This window comes from Pinus tabuliformis, chromosome 1_2 (genome assembly GCF_031772625.1).
Source record: "Pinus tabuliformis cultivar Carrire ecotype Pingquan chromosome 1_2, CPIR1, whole genome shotgun sequence".
Lineage (NCBI taxonomy): Eukaryota > Viridiplantae > Streptophyta > Pinopsida > Pinales > Pinaceae > Pinus > Pinus tabuliformis.
This window is the reverse complement of record NC_142298.1, coordinates 1,316,571,535-1,316,590,650: the sequence shown is the minus strand read 5'-3', so window position 1 is coordinate 1,316,590,650 and position 19,116 is coordinate 1,316,571,535. Positions and strand designations below refer to the sequence as shown.

At 39.1% G+C, this 19,116-nt stretch overlaps 3 pseudogenes; all 3 read right to left on the bottom strand.

Moving 5' to 3' along the window:
- Positions 1–5,993, bottom strand: part of LOC149211070 (uncharacterized) — a 35,093-nt pseudogene extending 29,100 nt beyond the window's left edge.
- Positions 5,994–10,810: 4,817 nt separating this feature from the next.
- LOC149211069 (uncharacterized) lies at positions 10,811–11,522 on the bottom strand (annotated as a pseudogene).
- Positions 11,523–16,368: 4,846 nt separating this feature from the next.
- On the bottom strand, positions 16,369–17,052 carry LOC149211068 (uncharacterized; annotated as a pseudogene).
- Between the last annotated feature and the right edge of the window lie 2,064 nt (positions 17,053–19,116).

The following is a 19,116-nucleotide window of genomic DNA, read 5'->3' as shown; positions in this document are numbered from 1 at the left end:
GACATCCATCGGCTCATTGTCTGGAGTGGTAGCAGTTGTGGATTCCAATTTCCTTTTCTTTCTATATCTCTTAACAATGGCCTTGTGTTGTGCGCTGTCAAATACATCAAGAGTGGTAATTTCTTATATTCTTAAAATAATCTCAGAGGTGGGGGTAACAGGAATGTGTTCTATTTCTTGAATATTCATAGTTCCCCCTGTTATAATTTCTGGAGTTGTTTCTTGATGTGCCATTTGTGCCTCTAGTGCTTGTTCCTCTATGTTGAGTTTTTTGTTGAAATTATCCCACTCCTCTTCCAAATTAATTACATGAGGCTTTATCAGATGTATAGAGGAAGTATGGGTTTTAGTCTGCTTGATGGTCAAAGTCTGTTCATCTGTCTTTGCTGCATGTTAGCGCTTGAGATTTCACCCTAGGCTGAGGAAGGTAAACCTTCAAGGCAACATCAAACCATTACACCTCGTAGCTAGCCCTACGAGGAAGGAGAAGGCTCTCTCCGGTCAGACTCAAGGTATTTTCTCAATGGGGTGAGCTGACCAATTAGGATCAAATATATTAGGCTAGTAAACTGATTTAGGAAGGTTGATTTGAAGTTTTTTTTTTGGGGTTTTTAATGACGGGGTTTTTCTGGGCTGCATGGGCAAAATCACAGCTTCAAACAGAGAAATATAATGACTACACAGGTTATCAACTGAGGCAAGGTAGGCAAGCAATTTAACACCAAATCTAGATTTTAAATGGGATGGCAAGACTGGTGAGGAGCTAAGGAGGGAAAATAATACTTTGAATCCTCCTTAAACAGAAGAAAACATTGAACGTGAGCAAATTTATAGGAGGAGCATACAATACTATGAATTCCTACCTAAACACTTCCTTTGCTCAACTAGAAACGATCATGAGGTGAATGAAACATAACAGTTTTACATATGAGACAAAGAGAAAACTTATGCTAAATTAACATACCACATGAATCTCAGCAATCAGAGCTGTGGTTTTCTCATTAAAAATCTCTCTATCAAAGACTGTACATTGAAAGCTCTGTTCCAGCACTCAGAAAATCTCCCCTCACTAACTCTAACTCATTACAAATGAATTTCTTAATACCATAAAATCAAAATGCTGCCCAAAAACAGGGGCGCTGTTTTAACTAGCACTACAAAAATTAACAAAAAAGCGTTACATCCATTCCACAAATAGAACAGTGTTCCCCTAAATCTGCTGATGATTTGGCTTATTAGGAGACAAAATCTGGAGCAAAGATCTCATGAAATCATGACTGAGGATTGAAATTGGCAAATGCGTTTCTCTTGAATTCTTCTGATGGCCGACACATGGAATAACTGCTGGAGCGCAGATCTCCATAGGACCAGGATTGAAATCAAATCGCATTCTCTGGCTGTAATAGATAATCCTAACTTCAATTTGGTTAGCCACGTTGCATTTTCCATTTTAATAAAACAACTTTAAGCTAATATTCCACCGATTCAGCTTATGGTGACAACTAAACTGAGAGCGGTTTACATCGCTGCATCCCAACAATCGCCCGCAATCCCACAAAATTTCCAAAGAATCCCAACAATCTTTGGCGGAAATCATGGAACAAACTCCTGTCTGTCGCAGGCTCCCCATTACTGAAACTCATCATCTATTTCGCCATTACATTGAAAGTGAATTTCTTGGTTTCGAACTGTGCAGAGAAGGGGCGCTGCTCCATTTTTGGGCCAAGCACAGGACTCATTTGGTAATACTTACAACAATTCTACCGCGCTCAATACGCACACACCTTCGCACTATCATCCAGAAGAGACAAAAACTACACATGAATAAACTTGACTTGCAGAATGCCCACGATGTGAATGTAATAGTTCTAGTTTTAACTAATGAAGCTCGACACTTCCAATGAGAACCCTGCAAACCTGCGTAAATTGAAACAAATTGAGCGCGACTACCATCATAGTATCAAAAGAATGGCAGCCAGAGAACCATAGAAGATGGCAATGATGTTCAACACAAATCCAATGCCAAAGCACATAAATGGGAAGAGAAATGCTGTAGGAACCATCGGCTTTATCTATGCGCTTGCCATCATTTCCCAACACGAAGCCCTTCTTTTTATCAATAAACTTCACAGCATAAAGATTAGTTGCAATATTATCTGTAACCTTGCCACGGATCCATGTTTTTCCACCATTTACTGTCCTCAGCAAAATGCCACTGCCTCCAGCTGCCCAAGCTTCATCTTTCGAACGATACCCAACATCAAGAATGCCCAAAACTCCTACTTGAAATTGGTACCTCATCAAACTGCTCAGAGCCTCTGCTAAGGTAGAGACCACTGCCATGTACAAGAAACCACAGTCCACCATCTGCACGCCAACCCATGTTCTGAATCCTGCGAGCACTTGTTCTGTTGTGAGGCTGCCAATATGGCTGGCCAGGCTCCCATGTTAGATAGAAATTCCCTCGGCATGAAACAACCACATAATCACCACTGGAAGAACGGTTAACTGTATTAAAAGTCCCCGTCTAGTAACTTGCACCGCTAATACCACTAGAAACTATGCGGTTTAAGGTAGCAGAAACAGTTTCTTGCACAACAGCCTTCCAATTGTATCCTTTATTTGAAGTCACATAAATAGCGCCTTCATCTATGACCATTTCTGCACTCTTTTCACCAGTTGCTTGGATATAAACCAGATCCCCAGAAAGTTGAGAACTTAGAGGTATACGCTCCCAGTTTTCTCCAGCATCAGAAATGCGCAGTAAAATAGCCGGCTTTCCAACTATCCAAATTTCAGGATATCTCATGCAAACTATGTTTGGCTTCAGATTAGCGAGACCCATTGTCTGCACGATACCTTTAAATCCTTGAGATATATTCTTTGCAATAATAACTTCAGACATTCCTTCACAATTTTTGTAATCAATATATTTGGTTAGAAGTCGACTAGCTTGTCGAGCTTCCTCAACTTTGTCTCTGTAATTACCCTCCAATATAGATACAAAAATTGACATTCCACGTCCCTTTTTTCCGCATACAATTGGCAAATTCAGCCAACTTTGGATGGCAAGGAACATCAGGTGGTAGAATTCCCCGAGGCTTACAAAAAATCAATGGGATAGGATACCAGTTTTTTGGGTGGACTTGATTCCCTCCAAGAGAACGAAGACTGCGCAGTGCTAATTGAAAATAAGCACTCTTGAAACCATCACCCCAATCACCTGCCTTTCCCCGTATACTGACATAATAGTAAATTAAGCTTGCTAGTACCAGAGATATAATTGTAAACGTCCAGGATATGAGGAACATTGTCACTAAACATAGAAGAGCACCCGCTAGAGAGAAGCTCCAATGGTGGAACTTCCATCGAGGTCGCCAGCTCGGAACATCTAATAAATCAAGTAGAAAGCATGAAAGATTGACCCCTCCATAACACAGGAGGAAAAACATAGTGATCACAGGTGAAATAACATCCAGACTTCCAATGATAACACAAGCAGAACAGATTAGTGATGTGAAAAGAGTTGCTTGATGTGGTTCCCCACCATCAGGAGTCTTAAAATAGTTTAGTATGGGTAGTATATCATCATTGGAAATTGCAGCAAGGAGCCTAGGAGCTCCTGTAAGGCTTTGTAAAGCTGCTCCAAGTGTAGACAGAATGACTCCAATTTGCACAACAGCGGGATCTGGCCATGCAACTGTTGCATTCAACAACCTGTTAGTGAGAAGTTCTTTCCTGGTGGCAACAGCTCCAAACATAAAAACAGAAACCAAATAAAGAATGGTTGTAGATCCTATAGCTGCCAATGTGCCAACTGGTATAGACCTCTGGGTATCTTTTAAAGATGCTGAACGGTTTGAACCTGCCATAATCCCTGTCACTGCTGGAAAAAACAAAAGCCCAAGTAAAGCCTCCATGTTCCAGTAAATGATGCCATCTGGAGCAGGAATTCCGGCCCGATTGGTATGCTGGTATTCAGAACCCCAATTTCTTTTAAAAGTGCTCAATCTTAAGCCAGTGATCTCAGAAGAAAGATTGCGATGAGAAACTGAAAGGATGCCAATGAAAATTAGAAACACCGACAACAAAACGGGCACTAAGAATGCTGGAGCAACTCTGTTGATTATTTTTACCCCTCCAAACACAACAAGGCATAGAACAAAAGTGACAAGAACTCCATAGACTTGAAGATCATGTAAATTCAGACTGCTTAAAACCTCAATCTGTGGACTAGGTCCTGATGGGGATAGAGCATCTATCATTGTTGCACTGTCAAGATGGTGCTGACTTGCCGCCAGATGAAAATCTGAAGAACAAATTAGATAATCTAAAGCAACACATTTAATGATTTCTTCTTCAAAACAGGGTTTTGAAGAAGAATCAATCTCTGACATGAGACGGAGTCTAACACTGCAGACTGGGATGTATCCTGAATTGATTCCCTGCTCCTGCTTTTCTTATTTTCTGAAGACTTCTCAGATCCCTTTCCATAATTGGTCTTAGATTTTTCCTTAGAGTCACCATCTATGCTTACACTGGGAGTGGGCTCCCTTATTGGTTCAATTAACAATTGGTCCAATGGGACCTTTGATAATCTCTTTTCTCTGTAGCTATAAAATGTTTCAAGAGCCTCTCGATCAAAATTATCTATGCCATATGCTTCACTTCTCTAAAGGTATAATTTTGTAGGAAAACATCAACAAATGGGTCTTTCTCATGGCTAAATATTTTTAGTTTGAGCATAGTGGTAAAATCCTTGACAATACCGAATGGGTCGTATTGTCTTCCGGTGAACTTAGGCAATCGTAGATACAACATATTATCTACTTCCCTGAATACATGTCCAAGGTCATGTAATGCAAACACTCCACATGACACAGGAAATTGAGGTCAAATGGCCTTCTTTGACTCCTTCAATGCTTTGTTCATCCCTCCTTCACTGTAGGCTATCTCTGTAGCCATTTATTTATCTGGGACATAGAAAGGGAGAACATGTGGAGAGGCAATGTTGCCAAATACTCTAATATATGTAAATGTCTCTTCCCTGAACCATCGGGCTACTAGGAGGATGTGTTTCTCGGCTTCTTGGGAGAATCTGGGGGCATCTCGGTTATAAATTCGTTTATGGATGGGAAGCATAACCCTGTGACAAATCTTGAAAAAATGTAGTTCAAAATTGGATTCCCACATGTCTTTGTGGTGGATGTTAATAGGAAGTGGATCTTGAATAGTCCACTTCCATCCCATAAGAGGGAATTTAGAACCAAAACAAATAGCATCCATAACATAAGCACACATGAAAAACAGAGGGTAAACCTCGAAGCAATACTCCTTTTCCTTCTATATTATACAATTGCTTTAGCTCAATTATCAGACATGATTTGTGCCCAGTCTATTATGTTTGCATTAACGACTGCATCTATTATAGACAACTATTCTGAGGAGAATTTGTTACTGTCGGGTTTGCCAAATAGTCTACATAACATAGCTGCAACAAAACATAAAGGGGAACAAATAGATGCAGTGGCATACATAACATTTTTGTCTTTCTTGATTCTTTCTTCATTTTTTGACCAGTTTTTTGTGCAGTCCGTCGGGTCCTCATTTTCTTCGACAAATTTCTCAACAAATTGCCTGTTGTAGGTAACCTGTGGCTCTGGTAGGTGGTACATAAGCCTTAAGTTATCTGGAGTGAAATATCCTATAACTTCCTGGCCTCCTGTTTTGAATTCTCTTTTAGATATATCAACGTCGTCAATGATCCACTTACCCATGTTGGTATAGGGGATTATTTTTGGTCGTGTGGCTATTCGATGCAGAAATGAGCACGCAAGCTCAGTTATGGAAGCATTAGAGGAATCGCACCCATCCACTGTAATTGTTGTCTCAAGAATCCTTGGTTGTTCTTCCTCCAGTAACTGATACATAGCCTCCCATGTAGACGTCCCTGCTTCCCTATTACATGTAGTATCCGTGAACAGAGGAGTCATTTATGACTTCTGAGAGGCAACTGCTTTCCCTTTCTTCACCATTTCTTTCGGCGTCCTGTTCTGCGGCTTTTTCCTGAAAGTTTCAACAGGAACAGTTTATCGGATAAAATGATATTGAATGTAGGAATGAATCGATGAAGAAAAACAGTAAAGGTAATAAATGTGTTTTATTTGAAATCACGTAAGAAGATATCAAATCACTCTAAATGGCCTTTCACACATAAATGCAGTTACTTCTTCAAAATGCCCACTAATGATCTGTTATATTTTATCTTGAATGTCCATAAATATTCACATCATAAATCGGAAGCAATCTCCTAGGGTGGTGAGCCTTTAAACTGCGATAATAGCGTTTTTGCTATTTGCAAAGCAATATCGCAGATTGCTATATCACATAATTTGTTTTCATTTAACTTACCACTTTTTGAGTTTGTACGAGATGCAAGATGAAAGAAAAAAATGTAATTACTTATCGGGCTTCTTTTTAAAGAATAATGGACCTCTGATTGTGTTGGTGGAAAGATTAAGAGGTGGGTCTAGGTTGAGATCACATTTTGCAATATCGACATATAATAGGTTGAGGCTTGTGTCGTATGATTGAAATGTGATGCGATAAGGCTATTATACCATCGCAATTTTGCAGATCACAATATCGTAGATCCCAATACTTTGGGGTAACCTCTTAAGAGAAGTATTTTATAAACAGTGATGTTGCAATGCGAGACTTTTAGATTTTTAAAGAAGCTTTAAAGACTTTCTAACATTATGACTATTTTTCGAATATAGATTTTCTTTTTTGATTGTTTCATCACAGATCGTGGTGGGTTAGAAAGGTATTATTTGTGATGCATTTCATGCTAAATAAGAAAAAGTAGCATTTTAATGGTTTTATAGGTTTTATTTGATATCTTGATTTATTCCAAAAATAAAAGAAATACCTACATGCTAGGATTGATTTTTTTGGGTATATACATTTTTTGAAAGGGTCCCCATTTACCAAAGTAATATTTTGCTACTAACATTAATAAATGGGGGGTTTTTGACAAGCACAATAAAACAATGACCATGTGGAATTATTGGAGAAAATCATACGAGAAAAAAGGAAAATTGAGAAGCTTGAAGGTAATTGCAACATGATATACCAATTGGTTCTTGGCCTTGCTAGGATCTCTTAGTTTGAGGTGAAAAATCCAATGATTTTAATTAGGTTTACTCCAAAATTGGCAAAAGAAGGAGAAACCATAGTCTAGCAAGCCTTTAGAGCTCTAGTGAAGATGGAAATTGTAGATGTAGAGCCCAAGAAAACAACAACAAATAGGTATGAAGCTCATAGTGGGCATGATCCTTTTTTATTTTAGATTATGTTATGTTTTACAAAATAATCTTGTTCTTAGACCAGTATCTTAGGATATATATACTTGTGGGAAATTTTTGTGTAGTTTATGGACAAGACAAAATATCTTTCCCTTCTTTATTGAAGATTGGATCAAAAGCCATAACAAGAACATGCATAATTTCTCCATCATCTAGTGAGTCGTTATCACATCCTTACCTCTTATTGAAGATGGTTTGGCCTAGAAGATTCGGGACGACTCTCGACTTCTTCTTGGAGTAGACCCATGGGTTTGTTTGGTCAATTCAATGTCTTTGAATTGTCAATCATAAATTGTCAACCAGGGTACGTAGACTGATGAAGTACAGGTGCACAATATGTGCCTAGAAGTTATTCATTAGGTCGTTATGTATTTTTTAGAATCTAAACTTAAGATGGATATGGAGGTGGTGTTTTTCAATTATATTAGTGTCACAATTCTTAAAGATGCTGGATAAGTTTCCTAGGAGTTAATTTCTATCTAATTAGTTTGTAGATGATATGAGAGTGATCCTACTTGTATCATATTGTTTTGGTATTTTTGATCCTGAATCTTTATGATGTAACTTCTAATTCTCTAAGTAAAAAACGAAACTTATTCAATTAGCTATGAAGAAATACTGTCTGAACTCAATTGTTTAAGAAAGAAATCTCACTCTTTTACTTATTCAATTTTCGCTTAAACAAAATAACCCAAGCAACATCTATATTATGAATTAAACACACTTCAATTATGCTAGATAATAAACAAATGAAATGACCATGTTGTACCAGGTATAAAGAAAATTAAATAACATACTAAACTAGGTAGAAAGCAAATGAAAGTACTTATGCAAATAACAACTCGGTGGCGAAATCATTATGCTACATTTTCACACAAAACAGAGCATTTGAAGAATGAAAGGAAATCGTATTACAATTGATTAAAACCTGTCATTGTTTGTAGGGTCCCTCCACATAGTAGTTCATAGCTTCTAACCAACACAATGCATACACACAAAACCTTTCTACTCAAACGGAATTCACAAAATGGTCAAAATTACATCATTCGGCACACACCCAAATCACAGTGCGGCCATAAGTTTTATAGCAGGACTCTTGGCATAACTACATGAATAATTCAAGCCTAATATCTCTATCCTATCTAAACTTATATCGTTAAACCTTGGTTTTGCTATTCTGAAAGAAAAACGATAAGGTTTTAATCAGTATTGGGTTTTGTTCTACATTAATCTAGTGGTTGACTTGGAGTTTGACCGTGATCTCCTGTGCTTATCTTAGCAAAGAGTTTCGAGGCGATAGGAAGGGATCCACGAGGGAGCCATCCTCTATCCATCCGCACCCTTTGCTACTGACCTGGAACTCCAGAACCTTGCAAACAATGGAGAAAGCTATAGAAACCTAGATTAGCTACAGAAACAGACTGATTTGGTAGCTAATTTAAACCTTTAACAAAACAATAGGGTATAAAGTTAAATATGAACAAGAAGAAGTTAAATATGAACAAGGGTATACCTTCATCAAAACCTGGTGGATATGGATTTATTTAGGTGGTAAATATATAGGAGAAGAGAGGATCATTAGCCAAAAAGGATGTCTGATCTGAATTGGATCCATGAAAAATGATCAAAGTGCCATGACTGTATCAAAATAGGACAGACTTCAAATTATGAACATAGAGCGATCAGGAAGACCTCTCGATAGTGGTAGTTTGTAGCCAGCAAGGAACAACGAGGACCTCGGTCAAAGCGCGCTGATCGAGGCCCATGGAGATCGCATAGGAGGCAAAACTGGCACTTGGGAAGCCCGGATCGGGAAAAGGAGGCCATTTATAATCGCGCATCGCTAGGAAAAACCCCCCGAGAAGGAAACACTGCGAGCGCTCAGTCACATGGAAGCTGGGAAAACCGTGGGGAAAGCAATAAGGCGAAAGGCAGGTCCCATGCTCCAAAACCAACGGTATATCGGGGGCATCCTTAGGCGGTAAATGGATTTGGAGAAAAACGAGCGATTCAATTCAGCGCTCAATGCGTGGCACGCAGAGGAGAGAGAAAACCATCACTCATCGCATGCTAACGATCGAGCAAGTCAACTGCGCAAAATGCGTGAATATCGTAGGATCTGGGGGCTCCAGATTTGATGGTGGAGATCGCGCCCGATGGAGGAACTGGATTTGACAGGGGATTAAGCCACGACATAAAGAAATTCTGAAGTCCGATTTGACACTGAGATGGCGGATGAGTTATATCACAGTGTAACTAGAAAATCGAATTGATGAGGAAGAGCTGGCGCAGTTCGTGAAAGGACAAGTGGCCACTCGCTGTGAGTCGTTGGCGATGATGCAAAGACAGGGAACTCCAAGCGAGTAGCAGCAGGCGATCCGACAGGGGTGGAAGAGGAAGCGAGCAGTTAGGGATAGATTGGCTTTAAGCCATGAATAAACATAGAATAGAGGACACTGTTAGCGCCTAGATTTGCCTCAGGCTGAAAAGGCAAGCTTCTAGGTTCAACATCAAACCATGCTCAACCTCGTAGCTAGCCCTACGAGGACAGGAGAGGGCTCTCTCCGGGTCAACTCAGTAAAAATACTCAATAGGGTCTGAGATGACTTAAAATGAGAACTGATTTTAGGCTAGTAAATAGATATGAAAGAGAGGTAATTGATTGAATGACTGAATTTTCTAGGCTGTATGTGACCAAAGGACAACAGTAGCTGAGAAATTAAATCAAAGATACAGATTATTTCGTGAGGCAAGATAGGCATGAGGTTTCGCAATCAAACTGAAATGATATGGAGTGGACAGACTGTTGAGAAGCTGAAAAGGGCATATATAATGGATCCTTTTCAGACAGAAGAAGACACACTGAGGATGAATGTTTTTCCCAGGCAGAGCAATAAACTGAATTCTACCTTTCTTACTTAAAAACATTCAGCTGGAAACGATTATGAATGAACTGAAAACATAACAATTTACTCATGAAACAGTAAGAAGAACATATGCTAAACTCACACCACATGGATCTCAGGAATCAGAGCTGCATCATTTCATTAAAATCTCTGCCAAAACTGTACAATGAAAGCGCTGGGTTTGTCCTCCACACTGCTCCCAGAAATTCCAACCCTTTACAAATGCTTTACAATACAATAAATAAGCTCCACTATGAGAAAACAAATCGATCCAAATGGGGAGCTGTTACAACTGAAATTATAAAAATAGAGAAAGAGTCATCCATCCATTCTAAAGACAGAACAACGTTACATTTTTTTAGTTGAAAATATCTGATGACCAATAAAAAGGTGTAGCATGGATCCCATTAAATCATGGCTAAAGACAAAAAAGGCAATTCGTTTCCTATCTTTCTACATCTGTAGATATTATATATCTCCGTTTTATATTTAGTTTTTTGTTTTATATTTAGTTTTTTTTATCTTTGACTTTCCACTTTACATTTTCCTTTTGAATCTGGGTCGATCTTTCACTGCTAACCTATTTTTATTCTTGCTCCTATCCCTTGACTCTATTTTCTTTGGCATCATCCCCTAAAATTTCAGGTGCACCGGTGACATCTGCTTGGGTTGCAGTATTTTTACTTCACGGGCTTCCAACAATTTGAATTCTCTTTCCATCATATGGATGCGTTCCACTTCAGTCATCTTAGCAATTTGATGCTGATATTCGGAAGGTGGTTCAAGAAGCAAGTAATTTTTTTTGAACAAATACAACAGGAACACCTGGAACCTGCCAGAACTTTTAGCGGAGACCACCATCCTGAGTTGCAACGAAGAAGTGCTCTGGATTATCTGCACCAACCATAGCCTCAAGGCACTCTGCAACACTTTTAAGTGACTCATGATTGCACCTTGCTGTCGTGAGTCTACGAATTGCCAACACGGTTCCAGAAAATGACTCTCCCAGCATTTTCAGCTCCTCAATGACACATCTTGTGACAAAAACCTTGACATGTCCACCCAAAAGGCCAGAGAGAGCCTCATTGACTGTACCGAGACGAGATTCCAGCATATGGTGAATGAATGTGCCATCGCATAATGCTTTGTAGGGCTCCCTGAATGCAAAGCAGGCTTTGTAAAACCTCACAGTTCTCCGGTTTTGCTTCTGCTTCTTTACCCTCATCTTTCATCAAAAGCTACCATGCAAACTAGCTTTCAAACTCATTATGATAAAGCTATATGTCCTCTTCAAAAAATCGAGACTGAATGGAAGCAAAAAAAAAATAATGCCTTCTCTGAAAAATCGCCCCTGAATCACGCCTATGTTTGCAAAAGGGATATACATGGGCGCCTCGAGATTATAGTGACTTAGCAATCAGAATCAACCTTGTGCCATAAAAGTACAGATCCGACTTCACCATATTATGTGTAGCGTTTGAAAATGGCCAAGATAAACGCCTCTGCTCCAGACCATCATGATCAAACTGCCCAGCATCAGAAAACGTTCCAAAATCAAAGCCTTGAATGGAAGATTCTAATTGCGACTACGAACCACAACATCATCTGAGTTTGGTTCATCGATATTGTAATTTGCACTCCATGGAGGAACGGTTGCACATTCTAACATCCATGATGGATCTTTTGATGGTGTAACTGGAGAGGATGAAACGCACGTAACCTGTGAAGTGCAACAATTGATTCCCTTACTACAGATAAGGTTTCAAAATAGTGTGTACAGGATGCCAAGGCAACTGGAATGTGCAGCATTTTCCCCAGATAGACGGTGGATCCTTAAAATTCTGACACATCCTCATCAATACGAAGAAATCGATCAAATTTGGAAATTAGAAAGAAATGGCAAAATTAGTTTTTCCGGGCCTGTGCGCTGTGCTCCAGCCCAATGCGTTGTTCAAGCTGGATGCATCGCGGCAGTGCAATTTTGCATTGTGAAAAAACGCTCTACATGCCACGCACTTTCAGTGCACCACGGTCTATCCCAATGCACCGCGCCACACACAAACATTCAGTCTTAGCTACAAAATGCAGTTTTATCCCTCTCACCTGCTCAAGTCGATTTCAACTGATCTTCTTGGATGCAAATGGATGTAAAAATAATGGAATTGCCTTATAAAATTGAGAACTTGATTTTTTGCTTCATACAAACCCATTTATGTAATGTTTTGGTCTCGGCTCCTTTCACATTTTAAAATAAACTTTGTTTCTTCTGACTTTGAATGAGGACTTCTTGGTTGATTTTGCAGGGGTGACTGATGTTGGATTTCGGCAAAAGATTAGGAGAAGCTGCATGTGAACATTTTTCAACTGAAAAATCTTTGGAAATTATTTCAAAAGACGAAAAGATGACTTTTTCTTCAAAACATGGTTTTGAAGAAAAGTCATAGTCTAGCAATATGACGTTGAGATTTCTGGAATAAACACTGATTTAAAACTTCCCTCTGACCTGCTGGAAAAAAAAAAAAAAAAAAAACCTAGACCTAAAAGACCTAAAAATCTTAAATAACTTTTTGTTGACCAAGATATTAGAACAGCTTAAAATTGATTTAATAAATTTCGATGAACAGACCTGAACCAACAGGTACGAATCATGAGGGGTAATGACTCACAAGACCTTTCCGTCAGATTATGGCATGCCCCTAGTGGAATGCAACTGAGTGAAACGAGCGAGACACATAAAAATGAAATGCAAAAAGAGTTTTGATCTCTGATGGAGGAATGACCATATCGACTCTAACATTGGCTCCAATGGGGATGGTAGCTCCCTGGAGGTGCCAAGAACAACAGATCTTTGGGAGAGCAGATAGTGCCTTCGTCCATTGGGCTATGTCATCCATTATTTTGACAAACCAACATGACTCAATTTATTGACTAGGACTTTGACTCAAACTAACTCGCTGCAAACTGAAATGATTGAAAAAATTTGACTCTAACAGACTAACTCAAAATATTAAGACCTGAACTTAAAACTTAAAGCTTGGTGGTAGTACATGACCACCTGTGTTTCTTACAAGACAATATACAATAAAACTATATCAAAATTCCAATGCAACCAATCAAGCAGATGCCTTCTTGACTAATTCTCCTGATCAGATCTTCTGGTAAACAGTAGATACTTGTAACTGGGCATCCAAAAACATAATTGACGATGATCTTCTTTATCATTGAATACTGCAATCATCACCTTCATTGCTGGCTGTAACAGATTTTCCAGAGGATCTTGAAAAAAATGAAGATTTACCTCCTGCCGAACGAGCAAGGTGTCTTTCTCCTCTGATGCTGATCTCTTTTCATAAACAAGATTATGTTCCTGGTCTTCAAAAAATTCTGAACAAGTAGATGAGCAGATTTCCTCTTCAAAGAACATTTCAAAACATAAGACATATGAAGAAGAAACTGAAAGGGAATCCTGAATGTTCTGATCTTCTGTAGTCTGAATATATTGTTGGTCATATGATATGACTACCAGATTCTCATTGCATTCATCAATCATAAGAAAAGAAACTTCAGATGTTTCTGAAACCCAACACTAACATTTCTATCATCTACCATAAATTCATCCAGAGGAACTTTTTCACTTACTTGAGAAAATATCTCCTCTTGTTTTTCATGAACTGACTGGATTACTTCTTTATGAAGGCTTTGTTCTGATGAGATGAGAGCAGTTAGGTCTGTAACTCTGTCTTCTTCATTCCGAATGATTTCAGCAGCAGAATTATCCTTCATGGGATTCAGTACACGGTATTCTTGGTCATCACTATCTGCATTTGGATCTGAAATGGCTGACTTAACGTTATCACATTCTGAAATTGAAACTTGACTTCCTTGCATGCTGTCTTCTTCTAGGGACAGAACTGAAATGAAACTTTCTCTTTCATCACTTTCAGCCATATGGACATCTTCAACCTGCTGATCTATAAAGCTGCTTATAGGACTGTCATCATTTTCAAAAGAGGAAGAAGTTCCACCATCACCTTCTTGACCATGTGCACACTGCAGATCTGCATTAACTTGAGCTGTAACATGACCGTGCAAGAGTTGATCTATCTCATCTTCAGACAGAGGAGATAATACTTTTTGTTTTCTTCTGCTCAAACAATGATTGTCTTCATTAATTTCAAGTGAAGGTGTATACAAATTTTCCTCATACTGCTGATCCATTTCATGTAATTCCTGTTGACTGTCAAGATGCAAAATTCCTTCATCTTCCATCGTACTAAGATCTTGATCCTACTGCAAATTTTCCTGATCATCTTGATGCTGCTGAAATGGATTTTCATACAGGGCTTCCATGATCTCATCATCCATGAAATTATCATCTTCATAATATTTCTCAAGGCTTTCAATAAAAGTAGAAGCATGTTTGCAACAGTCATGAACTAGATTTAATGATGGATAAGAGTCTTTATACCTCTCAAAGAACATGGCATGAAAATCCTTTAAACAGTAAATACAAGCAGGCGGAAAACTTTCATACCAAGATTGGGCTTCACCTTCCAGAGTGGCCAGGAATATCTTCATCAAGCAATCTTCAGGAAAATCAACCTTCAACTTGCGAATATGCATGTGAAATCTAACCAGATGTAAAGCAGTGTCCTTCCTACCATCATCTTCAAACATAGGCAAATTCCTTGACCAATCTACCTTCAGAATTTTATTTGGAAAACCTGGAATGTGATCTCGGCTCATAGGAGCATATCTTCTTGCAACCCGTTCCATCTTGAAATCTTAAAACTATTGATCTTCCTACAGTGGAGTCACCATGAAGCATTGATTGCTGGATTCTTCAGTGAATGGAGTCGCTAGGTGAATGATTTCAGCCTTGCTGTGTCTGATTGTTATCCACCATCAACAATTAGATCTGAGCTTGATGCATGTACTGGGGCAATTAAGAAGTTAGATGTCACGATTACAAGCTAGACCAGAGATTGACTGAAGCAGCATTAATCTACTTCCACTAATGCAAAGGAAAAGCATTTCGAAGGCTACCTGGTGTAACTTCAGGCTCCGTCTATAGCTTATAAAACAAATGACATCAACAAGCAAACCATTATGATCCCCAGTACGGTCGCCACTATGTTAGCGCCTAGATTTGCCTCAGGCTGAAAAGGCAAGCTTCTAGGTTCAACATCAAACCACGCTCAGCCTTGTAGCTAGCCCTACGAGGATAGGAGAGGGCTCTCTCCGGGTCAACTCAGTAAAAATACTCAATAGGGTCTGAGATGACTTAAAATGAGAACTGATTTTAGGCTAGTAAATAGATATGAAAGAGAGGTAATTTATTGAATGACTGAATTTTCTGGGCTGTATGTGACCAAAGGACAGCAGTAGCTGAGAAATTAAATCAAAGATACAGATTATTTCGTGAGGCAAGATAGGCATGATGTTTCACGTTCAAACTGAAATGATATGGAGTGGATAGACTCTTGAGAAGCTGAAAAGGGCATATATAATGGATCCTTTTCAGACATAAGAAGACACACTGAGGATGAATGTTTTTCCCAGGCAGAGCAATAAACTGAATTCTACCTTTCTTACTTAAAAACATTCAGCTAGAAACGATTATGAATGAACTGAAAACATAAAAATTTACTCATGAAACAGTAAGAAGAACATATGGTAAACTCACATCACATGGATCTCAGGAATCAGAGCTGCATCATTTCATTAAAATCTCTGCCAATACAATGAAAATGCTAGGTTTGTCCTCCACACTGCTCCCAGAAATTTCAACCCTTTACAAATGATTTACAATACAATAAATAAGCTCCACTATGAGAAAACAAATTGATCCAAATGGGGAGCTGTTACAACTGAAATTATAAAAATAGAGAAAGAGTCATCCATCCGTTCTAAAGACAGAACAACGTTACATTTTTTTAGTTGAAAATATCTGATGGCCAATAAAAAGGTGTAGCGTGGATCCCATTAAATCGTGGCTAAAGACAAAAAAGGCAATCCGTTTCCTATCTTTCTGCATCTGTAGATATCTCCGTTTTATATTTAGTTTTTTTTATCTTTGACTTTCCACTTTACATTTACCTTTTGAATCTGGGTCGATCTTTCACTGCTAACCTATTCTTATTCTTGCTCCTATCCCTTGACTCTATTTTCTTTGGCATTTCATCCCCTGAAATTTCAGGTGCACCGGTGACATCTGCTTGGGTTGCAGTCTTTTTGCTTCACGGGCTTCCAACAATTTGAATTCTCTTTCCATCATATGGATGCGTTCCACTTCAGTCATCTTAGCAATTTGATGTTGATATTTGGAAGGTGGTTCAAGAAGCAAGTAAATTTTTTTGAACAAATACAACAGGAACACCTGGAACCTGCCAGAACTTTTAGCGGAGACCACCATCCTGAGTTGCAACGAAGAAGTGCTCTGGATTATCTACACCAACCATAGCCTCAAGGCACTCTACAACACTTTTAAGTGACTCATGATTGCACCTTGCTATCGTGAGTCTATGGATTGCCAACACGGTTCCAGAAAATGACTCTCCCAGCATTTTCTGCTCCTCAATGACACATCTTGTGACAAAAACCTTGACATGTCGACCCAAAAGGCTAGAGAGAGCCTCATTGATTGTACCAAGATGAGATTCCAGCATATGGTGAATGAATGTGCCATCGCATAATGCTTTGTATGGCTCCCTGAATGCAAAGCAGGCTTTGTAAAACCTCACAGTTCTCCGGTTTTGCTTCTAGTTCTTTACCCTCATCTTTCATCAAAAGCTACCATGCAAACTAGCTTTCAAACTCATTATGATAAAGCTATATGTCCTCTTCAAAAAATCAAGACTGAATGGATGTAAAAAAAATAAATAATGCCTTGTCTGAAAAATCGCCCCTGAATCATGCCTATGTTTGCAAAAGGGATATACATGGGCGCCTCGAGATTATAGTGACTTAGCAATCAGAATCAAACTTGTGCCATAAAAGTATAGATCCAACTCCACCATATTATGTGTAGCGTTTGAAAATGGCCAAGATAAACGCCTTTGCTCCAGACCATCATGATCAAACTGCCCAACATCAGAAAACGTTCCAAAATCAGAGCCTTGAATGGAAGATTCTAATTGCGACTACGAACCACAACATCATCTGAGTTTGGTTCATCGATATTGTAATTTGCACTCCATGGAGGAACGGTTGCACATTCTAACATCCATGATGGATCTTTTGATGGTGTAACCGGAGAGGATGAAACGCACGTAACCTGTGAAGTGCAGCAATTGATTCCCTTACTGCAGATAAGGTTTCAAAATAGTGTGTACAGGACACCAAGGCAACTGGAATGCGCAGCATTTTCCCCAGATAGACGGTGGATCCTTAAAATTCTGACACATCCTTATCAATACGAAGAAATCGATCAAATTTGGAAATTAGAAAGAAATGGCAAAAATTAGTGTTTTCGGGCCTGTGCATCGCGCTCCAGCCCAACGCGCCGCGCAAGCTGGATGCGTTGCGCCAGTGCAATTTTGCACTGTGCAAAAACGCTCTACGCGCCGCGCACTTTCAGTGTGCCACGGTCTATCCCAATGCGCCGCGCCACACACAAACATTCAGTCTTAGCTCCAAAATGCAGTTTAGCCCTCTCACCTGCTCAAGTCGATTTCAACTGATCTTCTTGGATGCAAATGGATGTAAAAATAATGGAATTTCCTTATAAAATTGAGAACTTGATTTTTTGCTGCATACAAACCCATTTATGTAATGTTTTGGTCTCGGCACCTTTCACATTTTAAACTAAGCTTTGTTTCTTCTGACTTTGAATGTGGACTTCTTGGTTGATTTTGCAGGGGTGACTGATGTTGGATTTCTGCAAAAGATCGGGAGAAGATGCATGTGAACATTTTTCAACTGAAAATTCTATGGCAATTATTTCAAAAGACAAAAAGACGACTTTTTCTTCAAAACAGGGCTTTGAAGAAAAGTCATAGTCTAGCAATATGAAGTTGAGATTTCTGGTATAAACACTGATTTAAAACTTCCCTCTGACCTGTTGGCAAAAAAAAAAAACCCTAGACCTAAAAGACCTAAAAATCTTAAATAACTTTTTGCTGACCAAGATATTAGAACAAGACTGCAAATGACTTAAAATTGATTTAATAAATTTCAATGAACAGACCTGAACCAACAGGTACGAATCATGAGGGGTAATGACTCACAAGACCTTTCCGTCAGATTATGGCATGCCCCTAGTGGAATGCAACTGAGTGAAATGAGCGAGACACCTAAAAATGAAATGTAAAAAGAGTTTTGATCTCTGACGGAGGGATGACCAGACCGACTCTAACAAACACGGAGAGGAGAACGAAGACAGAGAAAGCGAGAGCGAAGAAAAGACAGTAAAGCAAGAAGCAGAAACAGAGAGCTGAGCTGACCTAAGGCAGCATCAAGCAGACAGAAAGCTTGAGAGGTTCAAGCCATCCCTAAGAGGATCTATCGGGAATTGAGCACCACATTGTGCTCCTTTCATTAAAGACCAGAGAGGTCAAGATTTGGCAAGGACAGAGTCTGTGCACTCTAGTGGTTTGGGGGATCCAAGAACCACCCTACGAAACATTATTCTATTTCAGGAGACTCAAATTGAGCTCCTCATTGTAAATCTCCACTTTAAAGACACAATAAAAGAAGGCCACCACTGAAAGCTGGATCAGAGATGTAGCCTTGGAGAATAGGGTGAACTCTTTATTAATTTGTTGTGTTCTTGTATTTTCTTACTGTGTTTCTCTTGTTGTTTTCCATTTTCCAGTGTCTATGTATTTTGCAATCTGATCGAT